A 12,511-nucleotide genomic window follows, 5' to 3' on the forward strand; every position below is an offset into this window, starting at 1 on the left:
TGCAGAGCTTCGGCTGAGCCCTGAAAGAAGTGTCCTGTGGGCCACGGCTGGAGGCTTGGCCACGGGGGGCTCAGGCCTGGAAAGTGGCCGCAGGGCCTTCATTTAAGGTGGAGGAAAGCCTCCAGTTCACTTCAGGTCCCCAGGTGTGGTTTGCGGCTCTCATGGGTGAGGGTCTTGAGGAGGCAGAAGAGACCCTGCAGGAGCAGGAAAGTGTCGCGTGTCCTTTCCCTGCAAATCCCGCCGCCGGCCTCCCTCCTGCCTCTGGCCCTCCCTCCCACCTCTTCTTTTGCAGTTATGGTCGAAGGAGGAAAAACCCACAGGAAGCCTGGTGTGGTACCCCCCCGTGATTTTGGCCCAGAGTCAGGGTCTGAGCAGGGCAGTGCGGAGGGTCCAGGAGTGCGGCAGGCCGGCCTGGGCCCCGTCTGAGCAGGAAGAGAAGCCCCTTTCCACTGTTTTCACCGTTACATCTCAAACTCCAAACAAGGCCCGTGCCTCTGGAGTGGGTGGTTGAAAAGTGATTTAAAAAAAAACTAGTGCAAGAAGGATGAGAAGAAAACAGTATGTAAGCTGAAAAGAAGTCACATGTGTGGAGGGATCTGTTGGAAGTCACAGTGGATTAGTCTGCATGTCACAATCAGGGAAATCTCTACCCACGGAATGGACTTGGTCCCCAGCCCCAAGGCAACCTGCCCTCGCTTTTCTCCTGGAAGCCGCCCTGGAATTTGGTGAGTGAGGCTCTGAGTTCTCAGTCCCAGATGCTCCGGGCCTGGGCTCTTATCCTTGGAACAGACAATTCAGCTGACCCAGGGTTTCTCTGTAAAGAAAGAGATGGTCAGTGACCAATGCCTCTCTGTGTAATAAAACGTCTAGACAGCAATTAACACCCATTTCCCCAAGACTGTTGTCATCACAGGCCCTGCCGCTTTCCAGGGAACCAGTCGAGGTCTGTTTCGCCCTGAATCAGCTTCTCAGCCTGACCAGGATGTGCACAGACTGTGGTCGCAGGACGAGACCCGCCCCCTGCCGCGGGCCGCTCGCCCACCTGCCCGACTTCACCTTCATGCCGCCCGTGGGCCAGGCGGGGCGTCTGGGGACCCAGGCTGGACGGGGTACTGGGCTGTCCGTGTCTGGCCCTTCGTGATCGAGCTGGAACCAAGGCTGTGAACGCCTGGCGGCTGGCTTTGTGCAAGCTGACCCCCATCACCAGCTCCTCTTACACCTGCGGCCCGGCTTTGACAGGGGCGACGAGCCGCTGTGGCACGGACCGCGGACCAGGCCCCCCTGAGGCGCCGGAATGTCCCTCCCTGATGTTCTCCTGGTCCCGCCGGGAACCTCCCCCCTGGCCCATTTCTCCACTTCCGATGCCTCCTTCCTCCGGACCAGCACCCGCCCCCAGCGGACAAAGTTCCTGTGGTCTCTGGCTCTGCTAGGAAGCGGGCTCTGCTCGCTCTTACGGCAGAAAGAAGGATAACATTCTTGGTTCTTTCAGCAAACGAGCTCTAATAAGAGTATTTCTCAGTGATGCAGAAATCCGCGGGGTTCTACTCAAACCGGAGGATGGGATGGGGACAGGAGGAGGTGTGGTCTTTGGAAAACACACCCAGCAACGTTCATTGTTTCTCTCTGGTTGAATGTACTGCACGCGGCAGGAAAGAGGTCTCGAGAGGTCGGAGAGCACAAAGACGGAGGAACGGGCAGAGATGCTGACCCGAGGATGTGCTATGTCTCCTTCAAGGCTCCTTACGTGTGTGCATTTGTATCTTTCATGCTTTTGTAACACTGGGAACGTGACTCCTGCTCTAGCCATTTAACACGTTGTAAGCCTTTCCCACCATGACACGCTCTCCTACAGCGTCGTTTGCCTGGAGACGCAGTGAAGGACCACGCGCCAGCGGAGAGAAGCGGCGTCCGTCGAAAGCGGGCCGACTACCCCTCAGAGCCGAGACCCTGATAAAGTACATACGGACACACAGGGGCCTCAGAACGGACGGACGGCCCTTCTCGGAGCAGCAGAGGCCACTGCAATGTGCTGCTGAGGCTGGGGGCAATGAACCCATTTCTCAGATGAACACACTAACCTGCAGATCGGCAGGAATAGGAATCATTTCCCCCAAAGACTGTGCTCCCTTTCTCACACTGCAAAGATGCCCATGCAATCGCAGTAAGCCTAGTAGCAGTTTATGCGTTAAATTATATGATAAAGTGTGATTTTGCAAAGCTCAATAATAAATGATTGAAAGTGGGATATTATACGTAAAATGCAAATGTTCTTGTAATTTGAGTGATTCATCTTTCAAATACCTGGCATCTAGCCTCACTTCTCCTCATAATTTTCTCAGGGGTATGACATGGCTCAGGCTTTATTTAAGAAGAACAGGACTGGATAGAATCTTCGGTCTGTGTTCACCTTCAAGGTGGATGTGGCGGGAATCACTTGCTTTGATCCTCATTGTGAGCGTCTGAGACCTGCCCCGTGCCAGGCTCTTTTCTGCATAAGGCTGTGGCGTCTTTTACCATTTTTCCACGTGGCAGGTCTGTGACGCATCACCTTGGCAGGTAGAGGGACTATAAAATATTGCAGGTTGGCGCTGCGAGTCATGAGCAGAGGAGCCCGTGAGGAAAAGGAGAGAAAAAGTGGGGTGAGGACGAGCAGGTGACTGAAAGCCAGGGCGGGAGCCCCGCGCTTCCAGGGACGGGGACCTGGGTGGCAGGCGGCTGAGCTGGAGACCCCGTCGACGTGGGCTGAGGCGGGGAAGCAGCACCCTTGTGCGCGTCTCTGCCGAGGCCACCTGTGACGTTTCTGGGAAATTTACATGACCATCCATGGTTCTGCTGTTTGCCTGGCTAACTTCCCACAGTGTATCCATCACCCACCCTGGCATCCGTGCCAGCTGCTGGGTTTGAGATGTTCTTGAGGTTATAAATAAATGCCACAGTGCCAAGGGGCAGACGAGATGGAGCCTGTCGGAGCTGGGCATTGGCAACAAGTTACAATTACAGCGGAGTGGCGTGAGGTGACTTCCCTCCACCTGCAGATTTAATTGTCACGGGCTGCAGGGGTAGCGGCGAGGGGCGGGGGACGGGCGGAGGGGCTCCGAGCGCCCTGTGCCCTTGGGTGAGCTGACGGTGGCCACTCCAGCAGGACCATTGTGCCCTGACACCTGGCAGCTCTTCTGCGGGGGTGGTGTCTCCAAGTCACAAACTGGGAGCCCTCGTCCACCCAACAGTGGGCGCAGAGTGGGAATCAAGTTGAGTTTTTAAAGAGAGTGAGCGGGGCTTCCCTGGTGGCGCAGTGGTTGAGAATCCGCCTGCCAATGCAGGGGACAGGGGTTCGAGCCCTGGTCTGGGAAGATCCCACATGCCGCGGATCAACTAGGCCCGTGAGCCACAACTACTGAGCCTGCGCGTCTGGAGCCTGTGTTCTGCAACAAGAGAGGCCGCGACAGTGAGAGGCCCGCGCACCGCGATGCAAAGTGGCCCCCGCTCGCCGCAACTGGAGAAAGCCCTCGCACAGAAACGAAGACCCAACACAGCCCAAAATAAATAAATAAAAAATAAAAATAAAGGAATTCCTTTTAAAAAAAAAAAAAAGCACCTTGGGCCTAACCTATTAAAAAAAAAAAAAAAGAGAGCGAGCATTAGTAAACCACCTGAAAGAAGCCCAACTTTTCCCAAAGGTGCAGCATATGAGTGACCCGCCTCCATGCTGATGCCCAGGCGCACAGCCTCCCAGGTGAGTGGGGACAGCCCGCTCCCCCTGCCCGACACCAGCCTCGTTTTCATGATCCTTTTTGGCGACTGGGGTCACTCCAGGGCTCACTTGTGGTCAAGTGGACGCCAGCTCGGCTAATTGCTCTCACTTTCAGGAAATTCATTGTTCGTAAATATCGACTCCAGTGGTGATGGCCATAGGCCACGCTAATGACAAGGCAACAAGGAATATAGGTAAGAAATGGTTATAATCAGAAAGCTAATAATTATCTTGCAGCGGCAACTGGACTTTTGAATTTTACATTTCTCGCATTTTTTTTTTCTATTCTTAATTACAACGGTTCCATTAATGAGAAGCAGCCCTCGGGACACAGAACGGGATTCATTCTGACTAAAGAGGATGTGTGCTCTGGGCATGTGCGGGAACAGCCAGCGCATCGATTTCCGCAGAGTGACGGGATGCAAGTGCTGGTTCCCACACGAGGGCGACGATCCCTTACCGTGGGCAAAGCAGCCGCAGAGCCCAGCACACAGCTCGGACACAGGGACCCCTGGTCTCCAGGGCTGTGTGGTGTCACACTGGCCCTCGGAGCTCTGCTTGTCATGCTACTTGCTGCTGTGTGTGTCCTGAACTTGAGATGGATGTGTTGATCCCCGTCAGTCAGCGACCACCTTGCGGGCAGCCAGGAGGCCCCTGCTGGGAGGTTCCCACGACAGAACAGGTGGTTCAGACGTGAGCTGACTCCGAGGACTAGGAGGGTCCCTCAGCTCACACACACGGGAGAGGCGGGGCCTGACCGCTGATGAGCACAGCAGCCTGACAGCACCAGGCCAGCCCTGCACCCCGAGATCCGGGCAGCTCGGCCCTGCACCCCGAGATCCGGACAGCTCAGCCCTGCACCCCGAGATCCGGACAGCTCAGCCCTGCACCCCGAGATCCGGACAGCTCGGCCCTGCACCCCGAGATCCGGGCAGCTCAGCCCTGCACCCCGAGATCCCGACAGCTCGGCCTTGCAACCCGAGATCCGGACAGCTCGGCCCTGCACCCCGAGATCCGGGCAGCTCAGCCCTGCACCCCGAGATCCCGACAGCTCGGCCTTGCAACCCGAGATCCGGACAGCTCGGCCCTGCACCCCGAGATCCGGGCAGCTCAGCCCTGCACCCCGAGATCCCGACAGCTCGGCCCTGCACCCCGAGATCTGGACAGCTCAGCCCTGCACCCCGAGATCTGGACAGCTCAGCCCTGCACCCTGAGATCCTGACAGCTCAGCCCTGCACCCCAAGATCCGGACAGCTCAGCCCTGCACCCCGAGATCCCGACAGCTCGGCCTTGCAACCCGAGATCCGGACAGCTCGGCCCTGCACCCCGAGATCTGGACAGCTCAGCCCTGCACCCCGAGATCCGGACAGCTCGGCCCTGCACCCCGAGATCCCGACAGCTCGGCCTTGCAACCCGAGATCCGGACAGCTCAGCCCTGCACCCCGAGATCTGGACAGCTCAGCCCTGCACCCTGAGATCCCGACAGCTCAGCCCTGCACCCCGAGCTCCCGACAGCTCAGCCCTGTACCCCGAGATCCCGACAGCTCAGCCCTGCACCCCGAGATCCCAGCCCAGGCACAAACAGCCAGTCACCGGTGGAGCTTGGAGAAGCCACAGGTCAGAGGATGTGCTCCCCACGCTTTCTCGGGCACACCCCCTGGGGATGATCGCACTGGAGACCGGTTCACCCAGACAGCATCGCTCCCCTCAAACGAAAGGGCCCTCCTGACTTTGTGCTGACGCTGCTTTGCCAGTTCAGGCCAGGCTGCGGTGGGCTGCCCACCCTCTCGCCGTGCCCCTGTGGCTGGCCGCCCGCCTGCCCCACGGCTCGTGCATCAGCAGCTGTCGTGTGCGTGAGGACACCAGGTCACTTCACCTCTAGGGACCCACACGAGGGCTCCAGACAGCTGGATTCTGCAGTTTTCTGAGCATCAGGCTTGCGCTCAGGGAGTTTTGAGGCAGAGTCCAGATCCTGGAACCAAGCCCTAAAAGCACCACACATTTCCTGTTCCCAGAGATAAAAAAAAATCCCACGAGATTGTGTCTATTATCTGATTATCCTGAGCTGTTAGGTCATAGATGGTTATTATGTTCTTTCTGAAATAGTCACAAAAGAGAAGAAATAAGATTATATGGCCCTTTAAAAAAAAGGCACTATATCGTGTTACAGTGAAAAAGAGAGACTAGGGGCCGGAGGAGAAGTAGGAGGAAACCCACAGGAGGGGGCGGTGAGGGAGGTGCCTTCGCCGAGGCCACACGGAGGGGAGGCGAAAACTGCCAGCTGTTTGTGTGTCCAAATCTGAATTGTTTGAGTGTCACCCTAGGAAGGGGGTGAAGCAAGGGCTCCGACTGCAGCCACGTGCCAGGCCTGTCACGCGGGCTGAGGCCTGGCCCCTGGCTGCCTGGAGCTGAGGGTGTGTGGGGCAGGGTCGCGGCTAGAGGGGAGGGGCCCTCCCGGCACCTGAGGCCGGGCTGTGGCACCTCTGGTGCGGATGAGCAAATTCTCATATATTTAAAAATTGCGCATCTTGGATTTTGACGGCTGTACCTGCATTCCAACTGATCAGTTCAGTTAAAACAAAAATGGACTTCTATTTTCTCCCGTGCAGAATTCATCCCTGGGGGTGTTTGCACACCATCCCCTGAGCCTGTGCGGTGTCTGAGGGGGGCCCTTGGCGGGGCCTGCGCTCGTGATCCCGAGGTCCTGAAGGAGCCGCCGGTCAGGAACAGGACCCTGAAACCCACTGCGCCCTGGCCCACGTCGGCCAGGCTGCGCTCATGCCATTGACTTTTTATGACACTATGATGCAAGTGTTCCGCTGGCAGAGTGTCCAGGGCAGGGAGCCGGTGTCCCAGATGTCCCTCTGACTCCGCAGACCCTCCTGCAAGGCCCTCTGGATCCTTACCAGACCCAGAGGTGGGCCTGGCTGGGGAGTGGAACCTGGGACCTTGATGTCCCCCGAGGCACCGGCCAGGCCCTTCTCGTTAGCTTCTGCTTTGCTGGGGACAGGATCCCCCGCTTCCAGGATGAGGTTCTGTGGAGGATGGCGGGACTGAGCTACGTCTAGGGGACAAGCCCGTGCTGGTCGGCCCCTCTGGAGATGCCTGCCCTCCTGCGCCTTCCTTATGGCCCAAGTGTGGGGCGGAGCTGGTGCCCCGCTGGCGGCCTTCCAGGCCCCTCCCCCCGAGCATCCCCCCAAGGTGGCCCGCCCGCCCTGCATAGAGCTCCACGTGACACCAGGGTCCTTGTCCTCGGGTCCTCGTGAAAGGAGGCTTCTGGCTTTGGGTCTTCAAAGGTGCCAGGACCCGAGGAGTGATGCCGGTCACCAGTGTTTCCAGGCAGAGGCCCTGCTGGGGTTTCATGAGATCGATCTCGCACCTGCACCTCAGGTGACAGCAAACCTCAGTCCCAGCTTTTGTGTTGCCTGTCCCTGGCCGCCCGGTGAGTCCCCACCTCCAGGTCCTTTGCTCACAGATGAGAGGGAAGGCCACAAACGCCCAGAAAAAAGCACAGACAGTGAGTATTACCAGAGCGGGAGCAGGTCTCGTGGATGGAGGTCGTTGGGCGTGGCCCTGGCCCGGCTGCGGCGTGGCCCTCGGGCAGCGGCCTGGGAAGTGTTTTGGAAGCGCGAGCAGGCGTGGGTCCGCGTGGTGGAGGGACCAGCTTGGGCAGGCCCGGGCAGGCTGTGTGGGCCGTGTAGACGCTGCTGCAGCGCTCTGCCCCTTCTCGTCCAACTTGACCTAAAGGACACAGCCATCAGGAGCCCCCCCCTTTTTCTGTAAAATCAGAGGAAGCACATCTTTGGGCAGCAACACCCGCATTTTCCTAGAGGCTCTTCAAGGCTGGTTCTCAGCTGAACGCACACAACACCCCTCATTCCATTAGGAATGTGACGAGTATTTTTCTCTCTTTTTAATTAAATTTGCATTTCAATTACAAACTGATCTTTCTGACAAACACTTTGTCATTTAGCTACAATACTACAACTTATGCTTTCATCAAACGCACCTGAAGCAGAATTGTGCAGCCTGCGTGAGCAGCTGCCCCCGACTCGGGCTCCCGCTTTCATCCACTGACTGTCCTTGGGCCTCAGAAAGTTCGGTCTTTTCCAGTGAACTCATGTCATGGTAAGTTAAGTTCATTTATTACCCTTGCACTTATATTTTAGGATTGCAAAATGAACGTGCTATGGAGTACAGACACACAGACACACAGACTCACACAGACACGCACAGACACACACACGCCCCTTTCTGCACGCATCAGCGTACATGAACTTTTACTGAGCTTAGCAATTGTTATTTGACCCTTGCTGATGCCACCTCTGTTCCGTCTTGGGGATTCGGCTTATTCTGCGGTTTTGATGTCTATTTAAAGAGCATTGTCCTAACTCTGAATTTATCAAATCCTTTTCCCCCAAAGCTTTCCTCTTAAAGAAAAACAAATACTGTTTATTGAATGATAATAGGATTAACCACATAATCATCGCAGTGTCTTAAAATTGCTGTTGTAGGACTTGGATTTTATTCCAGCATACGATATCTTAACCATCTCTCTCTTTTAGGACGATAGTAGTCAAATACAACGTACCACCACTTGGCAGAACTAATTTGAAGATTTGAGTTAATGACCTGTGTTTGGGCACAGAGACAGGTCCCTGGTTTCTGTTCCCATGTCCCCAGTGTCACCCTGCCATTGACAGGGTAGAGGACACGCACGCCTGCCCCTGTGGGGGCCCCTGAGGGCCCCTCCCAGGTGGGGCTCTGCTCTCCTGCCCGTAATGTGTCCGGCACACAGTTGGTGCTCAGTGGGGTATGTGGGCTGAGCGGATGGAGGACAGACCGTGGGGGGGACCAGCATGGGGGGTCCTGGAGCCACAGGGATGAGGCCTCTTTCCAGGGACACAGCCATGTGAGGACAGAGGGGGCTGGAGTCGGCAGCTTGACTTTGAGGTGCAGCCTTGACGTGAGGAGGGGCAGTGGTGGAATGAGGGGGGATGGCTGGCGTGCTTGCAGCCCCGCAGTGCACCCTGGAGCCTCGAGGTAAGGGAAGGAAGCTTCTGGAATGTCCCCTGGGTGACAGCAGCCCGGAGAAACCCACTCTCCTCTGTAGGTCGGGACGCTCTGGGGATTAGTCCGCACATGAGCTCCCAATGGATGGAGATTCTGGACACAGACACTTAGGCCAGTTGATCACTTATGAGCCTAGCACAGCAATTAAGTGAACCGACCTAGGAGCCAGACTTCTGGGTTCAAGTGCTGGCTTTGCCACGAGACCCATGGCCCCGGGCAGACGGCTTAACCTCCGTGCCTCAGTTTCCCCACGTGTGAAGGGGCACAGCACAGGGTCCACTGCACAGGTCCCTGTGAGGTCTGTGGGGTTCCTATCCTTGGAATCTAGGACGCTGCCAGACGCACCGAGAGCAGTGGGCTTGGCCGCCGGTTTTGTTCTGGAAGGTGCGTCTGCTGCAATGGCTGGGGCCACGGGATGATGAGGACCAGGGGCCGCGCCGCCCTGGTGACCCCGAGAGGGGACATCAACGTCGAGAACATGCAGTCCCCGTTCCATCCGTTTCCTAATCCTCACGCACCTGTGACTCCAAGACGGAAAGTCACGGGAAAACCTCTGAATGAAACCTGGGGACTCATCTTGGATGTGATGGTCCCTGGGAAGAGGCTCAGGCTATGCCCGAGCACTGCTGGGGGCCGGGCCAGGCCAGGGGTGGAGGGATCGCGGAGGAATTTGCCAGGTCTCTCAATCAAGGTTTCAGGGTTTGACCCACCACCGGTTGGCCAAACATTTGTTTTTTCTCTTGGAAGATCAAGTTTTATTTTTTCTCATCTGTGGTTACATTTCTAAGTAACTTAGAACTAACTAGTACGTAGAAATGACACAAAAGCGTCATTTATTTCCTGAATTAATTTTTTCTGTTGCCCTCAATGCACAGGCATTGGAGGATTTAACTGCCCGAGTCACCCCTCCTGGGGTGTCCGCTGTGGCCCTGGCCGCGTGCTGTCCTGTCCTCCCACTGGTGGGGTTCCTGTTGGTGGAACTATCTAGAGTAACCGGGCTTCACGCTTCTTCCCGGAACCCTGGCTCTGCAGCTGCAACAGAAACACAACCCAAAGCACCAGGCAGCTCCTCCACAAACACAAAATCCGACTCACATGGTTGCAGCTGGGTGTTGATTTTCAGTCCAGGAAACTAACAAACTTTGGAAATGATAGACTCCGTTCAAAATTCTTTTCTGTTGTTGCAATGCGCAGCTCTGGCTGTTCTGAAGCATCTTAGGGGCACCTGTCCTTGTAGGGAACACACCTCCGTCTCACGGGGCTCAGTTAGCATTGAAACTAGCGTCTCGGAGCTGAGTGTGGTTGGAGGGTGCGCCCCCTCTTCTCAGTCATCCTCGCGTTGAGGACGTGGTGTCAGGTGATCAGAGAGCATGATTCCAAGTTCAGAAATTGGTTGGAATATCAGGCTGCTGAGTGATCCTGGACAAGACGTTTAGCCTCTCCCAGCCTCAGTTTCTTTATTTTTAAAAGGGGCCAATAATATAAAGATTATGAAGCTGAGTGAGTGTCCCAGAGGGTCCTGGGTACAGTGTGACTCGGGCCCTTCGGTTATGATGGACATCGAGAAACGATGCTGTTTACGGCCTGAACAAAGCCCCCTGCTCACGTGCCTCTCCAAGCCCTCTGTGGCCGCAGGAGGGAAGCCTGGCTGGTGTGAGTTAGTGTTTAAATCTGTGCTGTTCAGACGGACTCTGCCCCTTGTATATCCTCCTGGGAGCTACTGATGTCATCAAGCCTTCGGAGCAACTTATGTGTTTGGTGAGGCAAAGTTTAGATGTATTTACATTCTCTGCTCAATTAAGGTTGCTCATCAGACCCATTTGGGCAACTCGATATTAGAAGAAGAACGAGTAATCTTTACGGGAATCATCTTCCATAGAAAGATTAAGTCAATATTGTGGAATGCTTGGGCGGGAAACATTAACAAACCATCCGGCTCTGAGGCTCGAGACTTGGGGGGAAGAAATAAAAGGAAGGCCCTGGGTTGTCATTGCAGCCTTGCCTAATTCTCAAGCTGTGCCAGCCGGGCCACCCGTGAGCTGTGAGCCCATTAGGAAAACAGCTGCCCTAAAAGAGAAGCAGCCGCGGCGTCTATTTATTAAATCTGGAGAGAGGCCCCATCCATCACAGCAATAGGTTTTAAGTGTTTGCTGGGCCAGGGAGAGACCCGCAAGCGCTCTTTGAAGTGTCTTTGCTGAAGGTAAACATCTGAGGAGCATAAATAGCTCGCTCTTCCCGCCAGCGAGTAACCTTGTCAGAGGGGCCGGGCGGAGGGGGCCGGGAGGACATCTGAAAAGGAAAGGCAATAAAGGAACCCTTGGAACGGCAATTTGCACATTTACTGCTCTTTGATATGTTAACTAGATTTTTTTAAAAATGGAATTCTTGTCTTTCGAGGTCCTGGGGCAGGGATTGCCTCAGTGAGGACCTGCCGGGCAGTAGGGGCCACGCAGCTTCTCGTTAACATGGCGACTCGGACGACCTCGTGGGCGAGACGTAGTGACCGGCGGTGCCGTCCCCTCCAGGAGCCGCCGGGGGGGGCCGAGCAGGGGCCTCTTCCGTCACGGTCACGAGGCTGCGTGAAGCTTGGGAGTTTCTTGTAAACAGGACATGTCCATTCTGAAAATCAGCAATGCTCTAGAGGACAAACATTTTAAAAATTCATGTCATCCGTACCATCTTAACACCCAATAGCTCTGGATTTTTCAATTTAGTGCTTTTTAACCTCCAGGAGGCTGATTGATTATGTTAAAATACGTTACCATAATGGGACACACGGTATTGTGTGTTATTTGACAGGATCTATGACAAAATCAACATCAGGCCATGCAAATCAGCAGGAAAGCCCAGTCTTCCAAAATTCAGTTAGTTGGATGAGTAATAACTTTCTTCTTCACGTGTATTTGGTTGCTAAAATTTGAGCCATATCTTTGACTTCGAAAACTTACTAGCTGTCCAATGACAGATGAAAGAAGACTTTGATTTCCAAAGTATGCCCTTCCACCTGGCGGTGATCTCCCTGGGTTCCGGGGGGAGCAGGGTGGTGGGGAGACATCAGGGTGACGGAAACCGTGACGATGCTACCACGTGAGGACAGAGAGTCCACGCGGAGGTCGGTTATAGTGGCAACAGGAGCTCAGCCAGCCGAGGGGGCAGCAAACACGCTGTCCAGACACCAAAAGAGCAGCGTCCGCTCTCAGCCTTGCCCCTTGGCTGGTCCTGGAAATGTGGGCAAATCACCTACGATCCCGTCCCTAAATAACCCCACCCAGCACCTGCAGCAGGTTTTGGCCTCGCTGGCGACGCCGGTCATGTCTTCCGTCCCCAAACCTCCGAGGCGGGAGCATGTGCAATGACCTCAGCCACCTGCACCGAGCAGGCCGAGGTCAGGCCGCCTGTGTGTGAGCGTTGGGAGGCCAGCAGATCCAGGACTGTGTGGGACCCCCGGCTCAGGCAGGCAGCCGACCCCACGGGGAGAGGCTCCCCCCGAGCCAACGTGCCGGAACATTCTTAGGGGCGCGAAGGATGGGAGGGGCGCCGGAGCCCCCGGGCGCTCTTCTCACACAACCCCAACCCTGGGCACCATCCCAGAGCAGCGGGTCCCCAGGAAAACTTCCCAGGTCCCCCCAGCCCGTGATTTTCAAACTACTGGGTTCATGACCCAGTGGTGCACGCAACCAGCATTTA

This window comes from Balaenoptera acutorostrata, chromosome 13 (genome assembly GCF_949987535.1).
Source record: "Balaenoptera acutorostrata chromosome 13, mBalAcu1.1, whole genome shotgun sequence".
Lineage (NCBI taxonomy): Eukaryota > Metazoa > Chordata > Mammalia > Artiodactyla > Balaenopteridae > Balaenoptera > Balaenoptera acutorostrata.